Source organism: Aristolochia californica, unplaced genomic scaffold (genome assembly GCF_029961685.1).
Source record: "Aristolochia californica isolate CCGP_79_NKW_82.1479 unplaced genomic scaffold, dmAriCali1.0.hap1 SCAF_1, whole genome shotgun sequence".
Classification (NCBI taxonomy): domain Eukaryota; kingdom Viridiplantae; phylum Streptophyta; class Magnoliopsida; order Piperales; family Aristolochiaceae; genus Aristolochia; species Aristolochia californica.
The window spans coordinates 17,725,312-17,734,804 of NW_027181770.1; positions in this window are offsets into that span (position 1 = coordinate 17,725,312).

Genomic DNA, 9,493 nt, shown 5'->3' on the forward strand with positions numbered 1-9,493 from the left:
CCATTTTTAAAGCATGTGTGGAGGAAATCACTTTCTTATAAAATTCGAAGCTGCTAGGGTTGAACTAGTGGAATTTCCAAAACTTGGACAACAAAACTGTTGTGTTCATTTGTCGTGTGTGAATAAATTTTCTTTACTTACTTTTGTTACTGTATTACATTTTTTAACTCCAAAATTTTCATTTTGTTGTGATCTATTTGCCTTTGTGGTTTATGGGATGAAGGGGGAACGAAAACTCAAAGTTTTGTTTAAAGAAAAAAGAGTAGATCTAGAATGGAACTGCACAATGCACAAATGTAGAGACAAATAATTCCAAAGAGTTTCTGTAATTTTTAGGGATTATAAGCTCTTCTTAGTTTTTATATAGTTTTGCAATCGAAGGGAAAAAGGGGGAGGCAAGGTTTTTTAACTGACTCTTGACTCCCAATCCATAAGTCATTTCTTAGAGTAATATAGCCCGTCACGCATGATAAATCACTTTACAATCATCCACGATCGTTGGGTCAGCTTTTTGTAGATGGGCAAAATAATGGGTTGTTTGACTCGGGTAATTATCCCACCGCACGTTCACTTGATAATTTAATGAGCGTTTGTTATTCTCTTCAAAAGCTTTGGATCCATAGGTGATTTGCATCTTTAACATGTTTCAAACATGCAAATCCATTTTTAAGCATGTGTGGAGGAAATCTCTTTCTTATAAAATTCTAAGCTGTTAGAGTTGAACTAGTGGAATTTCCCAAACTTGGACAACAAAACTTTTGTATTCATTTGTGGTGTGTGAATAAATTTTCTTTTCTTACATTTTTATAGTTTTAATTTTTTTTCTATAGATGAACTCTAAAATTTTCATTTTGTTGTGATCTATTTGCCTTTTTTGTTTACGGGATGAAGAGAGAGCGAAAACTCAATGTTTTGATTTCTGAAAAATGTGTACATCAAAAATGAAAATGCACAGTGCACAAATGTAGAGCGAGATAATTCCAAAGAGTTTCTGTAATTTTTAGGGATTCTAAGGTCCTTTTAGTTTTTACATATCAGGTTTTGCAATCGTTGGGAAAAAGAGGGAAGCAGGGATTTTTAACTGGGTGTTGACTCCCAATCCATAAGTCATTTCTTAGGGTAATATAGCCCATTACGCATGATAAATCACTTTACAATCATCTATGATAGTTGGGCAGCTTTTTGTAGAAGGGCAAAATAATGGCATCTTTGACTCGGGTAAACATCCCACCGCTTATTCACTTGAGAATTTAATGAGCATTTGTTATTCTCTTGAAAAGCTTTGGATCCATAGGTGATTTGCATCTTTAACATGTTTAAAACATGCATATCCATTTTTAAAGCATGTGTGGAGGAAATCACTTTCTTATAAAATTCCAAGCTATTAGGGTTGAACTAGTGGAATTTCCAGAACTTGGACAACAAAACTTTTGTGTTGATTTTTGGTGTGTGAATAAATTTTCTTTACTTACTTTTGTTAATGTTTTAAATTTTTTAACTCCAAAATTTTCATTTTGTTGTGATTTATTTGCCTTTTTGGTTTACGGGATGAAGGGAGAGCGAAAACTCAAAGTTTTCTTTTAAGAAAAAAGAGTACCTCTAGAATGGAAATGCACAATGCACAATTGTAGAGAGATAATTCCAAAGAGTTTCTATTATTTTTAGGGATTGTAAGCTCTTCTTTGTTTTTAAATATCAGGTTTTGCAATCGTCGGGAAAAAGGGGGGATGCAAGGATTTTTAACTGAGTCTTGATCCCAATCCATTAGTCATTTCTTAGGGTAATATTACCCGTTACGCATGATAAATCACTTTACAATCATCTATCATCATTGGGTCAGCTTTTTGTAGATGGGCAAAATAATGGCTTGTTTGACTCGGGTAAATATCCAACCGCACGTTCACTGGAAAATTTAATGAGCGTATGTTATTCTCTTCAAACGCTTTGGATCCCTGGATTATTTGCATCTTTAACATGTTTGAAACATGCAAATCCATTTTTTAAGCATGTGTGGAGGAAATTTCTTTTTTATAAAATTCCAAGCAGTTAGGGTTGAACTTGTAGAATTTCCCAAACTTGGACAACAAAAATTTTTGTATTCATTTGTGGTGAGTGAATAAATTTTCTTTACTTACATTTGTTATTGTTTTAAAATTTTTTATGTACATGAAATCTAAAATTTTCATTTTGTTGTGATGTATTTGCCTTTTTGGTTCACGGGATTAAGGGAGAGCAAAAACTCAAAGTTTTGATTTACGAAAAAAGCGTACATCTAAATTGAAAATGCACGGTGCACAAATGTAGAGCGAAATAATCCCAAATATTTTCTGTAATTTTTAGGGATTCAATGGTCTTTTTAGTTTTTATATATCAGGTTTTGCAATCGTCGGGAAAAAGAGGGAAGCAGGGATTTTTAACTGAGTGTTGACTCCCAATCCATAAGTCATTTATTAGGGTAATATAACCCATTACGCATGATAAATCACTTTACAATCATCTATGATCGTTGGGTCAGCTTTTTGTAGATGGGCAAAATTATGGCTTGTTTGACTCGGGTAAATATCCCACCGCACGTTCACTTGAGAATTTAATGAGCGTTTGTTATTCCCTCCAGAAGCTTTGGATCCATAGGTGATTTGCATCTTTAAAATGTTTAAAACATGCATATCAATTTTTAAAGCATGTGTGCAGGAAATCTATTTCTTAAAAAATTCCAAGCTGTTAGGGTTGAACTAGTAGAATTTCCCAAACTTGGACAACAAAACTTTTGTATTCATTTTTGGTGTGTGAATAAATTTTATTTACTTACATTTGTTATTTTTTTAAATTTTTTTCCGTCCATGAACTCTGAAATTTTCATTTTTTGTGATCTATTTGCCTTTTTGGTTTACGAGATGAAGGGACAGCGAAAACTCAATGTTTTGATTTATGAAAAACGTGTACATCTAAAATGAAAATGTGCAGTGCACAAATGTAGATCGAGATAATTCCAAAGAGTTTCTGTAATTTTTAGTGATTCAAGGGTCTTTTTAGTTTTTATATATCAGGTTTTGCAATTGTTGGAAAAAAGGGGGAAGCAGGGATTTTTAACTGAGTGTTGACTCCCATTCCATAAGTCATTTCATAGGGTAATGTAGCCCGTTACGCATGATACATCACATTATAATCATCTATGATCGTTGGGTCAACTTTTTGTAGATGGGCAAAATAATGGCTTGTTTGACTAGGGTAAATATCCCACCACACGTTCACTCGAGAATTTAATGAGCTTTTGTTATTCTCTTCAAAAGCTTTGGATCCATAGGTGATTTGCATCTTTAACATGTTTAAAACATGCATATCCATTTTTAAAGCATGTGTGGAGGAAATATCTTTATTATAAAATTCCATGCTGTTAGGGTTGAACTAGTGGAATTCCCAAACTTGGACAACAAAACTTTAGTGTTCATTTGTGGTGTGTGAATACATTTTCTTTACTTATATTTGTTATTGTTTTAAATTTTTTCCGCACTTGAACTCCAAAATTTTCATTTTGTTGTGATCAATTTGCCTTTTTGGTTTACGGGATGAAGGGAGAGCGAAAACTCAAAGTTTTGTTTGAAGAAAAAGTGTACATCAAGAATGGAAATGCACAATGCAAAACTGTAGAGAGAGATAATTCCAAAGAGTTTCTGTAATTTTTAGGGATTGTAAGCTCTTCTTAGTTTTTATATATCAGGTTTTGTAATCGTCAGGAAAAAGGGGGAGGCATGGATTTTTAACTGAGTCTTGACTCCCAATCCATAAGTCATTTCATAGGGTAATATCGTCCGTTACGAATGATAAACCACTTTACAACCATCTATGATCGTTTTGTCAGCTTTTTGTAGATGGGCAAAATAATGGCTTGTTTGACTCGGGTAAATATCCCACCGCATGTTCAGTTGAGAATTTAATGAGCGTTTGTTATTCTCTTCAAAGGCTTTGGATCCATTGGTGATTTCCATCTTTAGCATGTTTCAAACATGCAAATCCATTTTTTAAGCATGTGTGGAGGAAATCTCTTTCTTATAAATTCCAAGCAGTTAGGGTTGAACTACTAGAATTTCCCAAACTTGAACAACAAAACTTTTTTATTCATTTGTGGTGTGTGAATAAATTTTATTTACCGACATTCGTTATTGTTTTAAACTTTATTCCGTACATGAACTCTAAAATTTTCATTTTGTTGTGATCTATTTGCCTTTTTGGTTTACGAGATGAAGGGAGAGCAAAAACTCAATGTTTTGATTTATGAAAAAAGTGTACATCTAAAAAGAAAATGCGCAGTACACAAATGTAGAGCGAGATAATTCCAAAGAGTTTCAAAAATTTTTAGGGATTCTAAGGTCTTTTTAGTTTTTATATATCAAGTTTTAAATCGTCGGGAAAAAGGGGGAAGCAGGGATTTTTAACTGAGTGTTGACTACCAATCCATAAGTCATTTCTTAGGGTAATATAGCCCGTTACACATGATACATCACTTTACAATCATCTATGATCGTTGGGTCAACTTTTTGTAGATGGGCAAATTAATGGCTTGTTTGACTCGGGTAAATATCGCACCGCATGTTCACTTGAGAATTTAATGAACTTTTGTTATTCTCTTCAAAAGCTTTGGATCCATAGGTGATTTGCATCTTTAACATATTTCAAACATGCATATCCATTTTTAAAGCATGTGTGGAGGAAATATCTTTCTTACAAAATTCCAAGCTGTTAGGGTTTAACTAGTGGAATTTTCGGATCTTGGACAACAAAACTTTTGTGTTCATTTGTGGTGTGTGATTAAATTTTCTTTACTTAAATTTGTTATTATTTTAAATTTTTTAACTCCAAAACCTTCATTTTGTTGTGATCTATTTGCATTTTTGGTTTACGGGATGAAGCCAGAGTGAAAACTCAAAGTTTATTTTTAAGAAAAAAGAGTACATCGAAAATGGAAATGCACCATGCACAAATGTAGAGACAGATAATTCCAAAGAGTTTCTTTAATTTTTAGAGATTGTAAGCTCTTCTTAGTTTTTATCTATCAGGTTTTGTAATCGTCGGGAAAAAGGGGGAGGCAGGGATTTTTAACTGAGTCTTGACTCCTAATCCATAAGTCATTTCTTTGGGTAATATCGCCCGTTACGCATGATAAATCACTTTACATTCATCTATGATTGTTGTGTCAGCTTTTTCTAGATGGGCAAAATAATGGCTTATTTGACTCGGGTAAATATCCCACCGCACGTTCAGTTGAGAATTTAATGAGCGTTTGTTATTCTCTTCAAAAGCTTTGGATCCATTGGTGATTTCCATCTTTAACATGTTTCAAACATGCAAATCCATTTTTTAAGCATGTGTGGAGGAAATCTCTTTCTTATAAAATTCCAAGCTGTTAGGGTTGAATTAGTGGAATTTCCCAAACTTGGACAACAAAACTTTTGTATTAATTTGTGGTGTGTGAATAAATTTTATTTACCGACATTTGTTATTGTTTTAAACTTTATTCCGTACATGAACTCTAAAATTTTCATTTTGTTGTGATATATTTGCCTTTTTGGTTTACGAGATGAAGGGAGAGCAAAAACTCAATGTTTTGATTTATGAAAAAAGTGTACATCTAAAAAGAAAATGCGCAGTGCACAAATGTAGAGCGAGATAATTCCAAAGAGTTTCAGAAATTTTTAGGGATTCTAAGGTCTTTTTAGTTTTTATATATCAGGTTTTGCAATCGTCGTGAAAAAGGGGGAAGCAGGGATTTTTATCTGAGTGTTGACTCACAATCCATAAGTCATTTCTTAGGGTAATATAGCCCGTTACGCATGATAAATTGCTTTACAATTATCTATGATCGTTGGGTCAGCTTTTTGTAGATGGGTAAAATAATGGCTTGTTTGACTCGGGTAAATATCCCACCGCACGTTCACTTGAGAATTTAATGAACTTTTGTTATTCTCTTCAAAAGCTTTGGATCCATAGGTGATTTGCATCTTTAACATGTTTCAAACATGCATATCCATTTTTAAAGCATGTGTGGAGGAATTATCTTTCTTACAAAATTCCAAGCTGTTAGGGTTCAATTAGTGGAATTTTCGGATCTTGGACAACAAAACTTTTGTGTTCATTTGTGGTGTGTGATTAAATTTTCTTTACTTACATTTGTTATTATTTTAAATTTTTTAACTCCAAAACCTTCATTTTGTTGTGATCTATTTGCATTTTTGGTTTATGGGATGAAGCCAGAGTGAAAACTCAAAGTTTATTTTTAAGAAAAAAGAGTACATCGAAAATGGAAATGCACCATGCACAAATGTAGAGACAGATAATTCCAAAGAGTTTCTTTAATTTTTAGAGATTGTAAGCTCTTCTTAGTTTTTATCTATCAGGTTTGTAATCGTCGGGAAAAAGAGGGAGGCAGGGATTTTTAACTGAGTCTTGACTCCTAATCCATAAGTCATTTCTTTGGGTAATATTGCCCGTTACGCATGATAAATCACTTTACATTCATCTATGATTGTTGTGTCAGCTTTTTCTAGATGGGCAAAATAATGGCTTATTTGACTCGGGTAAATATCCCACCGCACGTTCAGTTGAGAATTTAATGAGCGTTTGTTATTCTCTTCAAAAGCTTTGGATCCATAGGTGATTTGCATCTTTAACATGTTTCAAACATGCAAATCCATTTTTTAAGCATGTGTGGAGGAAATCTCTTTCTTATAAAATTCCAAGCTGTTAGGGTTGAATTAGTGGAATTTCCCAAACTTGGACAACAAAACTTTTGTATTAATTTGTGGTGTGTGAATAAATTTTATTTACTTACATTTTTTATTGTTTTAAATTTTTTTCCATACACGAACTCTAAAATTTTCATTTTGTTGTGATATATTTGCCTTTTTGGTTTACTGGATAAAGGGAGAGCGAAAACTCAAAATTTTGATTTATGAAAAAAAAGTACATCTAAAATGAATATGCGCAGTGCACAAATGTAGAGCGAGATAATTCCAAAGAGTTTCTGCAATTTTTAGGGATTCTAAGGTCTTTTTAGTTTTTATATATCAGGTTTTGCAATCGTCGTGAAAAAGGGGGAAGCAGGGATTTTTATCTGAGTGTTGACTCCCAATCCATAAGTCATTTCTTAGGGTAATATAGCCCGTTACGCATGATAAATTGCTTGACAATTATCTATGATCATTGGGTCAGCTTTTTGTAGATGGGCAAAATAATGGCTTGTTTGACTCGGGTAAATATCCCACCGCACGTTCACTTGAGAATTTAATGAGCGTTTGTTATTCTCTTCAAAAGCTTTGGATCCATAGGTGATTTGCATTTTTAACATGTATAAAACTTGCATATCCATTTTTAAAGCATGTGTGGAGGAAATCACTTTCTTATAAAATTCCAAGCTGTTTGGGTTGAACTAGTGGAATTTCCAAAACATGGACAACAAAATTTTAGTGTTCATTTGTGGTGTGTGAATAAATTTTCTTTACTTACTTTTGTTAATGTTTTAAATTTTATAACTCCAAAATTTTCATTTTGTTGTGATCTATTTGCCTTTTTGGTTTACAGGATGAAGGTAGAGTGAAAACTCAAAGTTTTGTTTTAAGAAAAAAGAGTACATCTAGAATGGAAATGCACAATGCACAATTGTAGAGAGAGATAATTCCAAAGAGTTTCTGTAATTTTTAGGGATTGTAAGCTCTTCTAAGTTTTTAAGTATCAGGTTTTGCAATCGTCGGGAAAAACGGGGGAGGCAGGGATTTTTAACTGAGTCTTGACTCCCAATCCATAAGTCATTTCATAGTGTAATATTGCCCGTTACGCATGATAAATCACTTTACAATCATCTATGATCGTTGGGTCAGCTTTCTGTAGATGGGCAAAACAATGGCTAGTTTGACTCGAGTAAATATCCCACCGCACGTTCACTTGAGAATTTAATGAGCGTTTGTTATTCTCTTCAAAAGCTTTGGATCCATAGGTGATTTGCATCTTTAACATGTTTCAAACAAGCATATCCATTTTTAAAGCATGTGTGGAGGAAATCACTTTCTTATAAAATTCCAAGCAGTTAGGGTTGAACTAGTGGAATTTCCAAAACTTCGACAACAAAACTGTTGTGCTCATTTGTCGTGTGTGAATAAATTTTTTTTACTTACTTTTGTTATTGTATTTCATTTTTTAACTCAAAAATTTTCATTTTATTGTGATCTGCTTGCCTTTTTGGTTTACGGGATGAAGGGAGAACGAAAACTCTAAGTTTTGTTTTAAGAAGAAAGAGTACCTCTAGAATGGAAATGCATAATGCACAAATGTAGAGACAGATAATTCCAAAGAGTTTCTGTAATTTTTAGGGATTGTAAGCTCTTCTTAGTTTTTATATATCAAGTTTTGCAATCGTCGGGAAAAAGGGGGAGGCAGGGATTTTTAATTGAGTCTTGACTCCAATTCCATAAGTCATTTCTTAGAGTAATATAGTCCGTTACGCATGATAAATCAGTTTACAATCATCCATGATCGTTGGGTCAGCTTTTTGTAGATGGGCAAAATAATGGGTTGTTTGACTCGGTAAATATCCCACCGCACGTTCACCTGAGAATTTAATGAGCGTTTGTTATTCTCTTCAATAGCTTTTGATCCATAGGTGATTTGCATCTTTAACATGTTTAAAACATGCAAATCCTTTTTTTAAGCATGTGTGCAGGAAATCTATTTCTTATAAAATTCCAATCTGTTAGGGTTGACTAGTGAAATTTCCAAAACTTGGACAACAAAAATTTTGTGTTCATTTGTGGTGTGTGAATAAATTTTCTTTACTTACATTTGTTATTGTTTTAAATTTTTTTCTGTAGATGAACTCTAAAATTTTCATTTTGTTGTGATCTATTTGCCTTTTTGGTTTACAGGATGAAGGGAGAGCGAAAACTCAAAGTTTTGATTTCTGAAAAAAGTGTACATCTAAAATGAAAATGCACATTGCAAAAATGTAGAACGAGATAATTCCAAAGTGTTTCTGTAATTTTTAGGGATTCTAAGGTCCTTTTAGTTTTTACATATCAGGTTTTGCAATCGTCGGGAAAAAGGGGGAAGCAGGAATTTTCAACTAAGTGTTGAAGTCCAATCCATAAGTCATTTCTTAGGGTAATATAGCCCGTTACGCATGATAAATCACTTTTCAGTCATCGATGATCGTTGGGTCAGCTTTTTGTAGATGGGACGAATAATGGCTTGTTTGACTCGGGTAAATATCCCACCGCACGTTCACTTGAGAATTTAATGAGGGTTTGTTATTCTCTTCAAATGCTTTGGATCCATAGGTGATTTGCATCTTTAACATGTTTCAAACATGCAAATCCATTTTTTAAGCATGTGTGGAGGAAATCTCTTTCTTATAAAATTTCAAGTTGTTAGGGTTGAACTAGTGGAATTTCCCAAACTTGGACAACAAAACTTTTATATTCATTTGTGGTGTGTGAATAAATTTTCT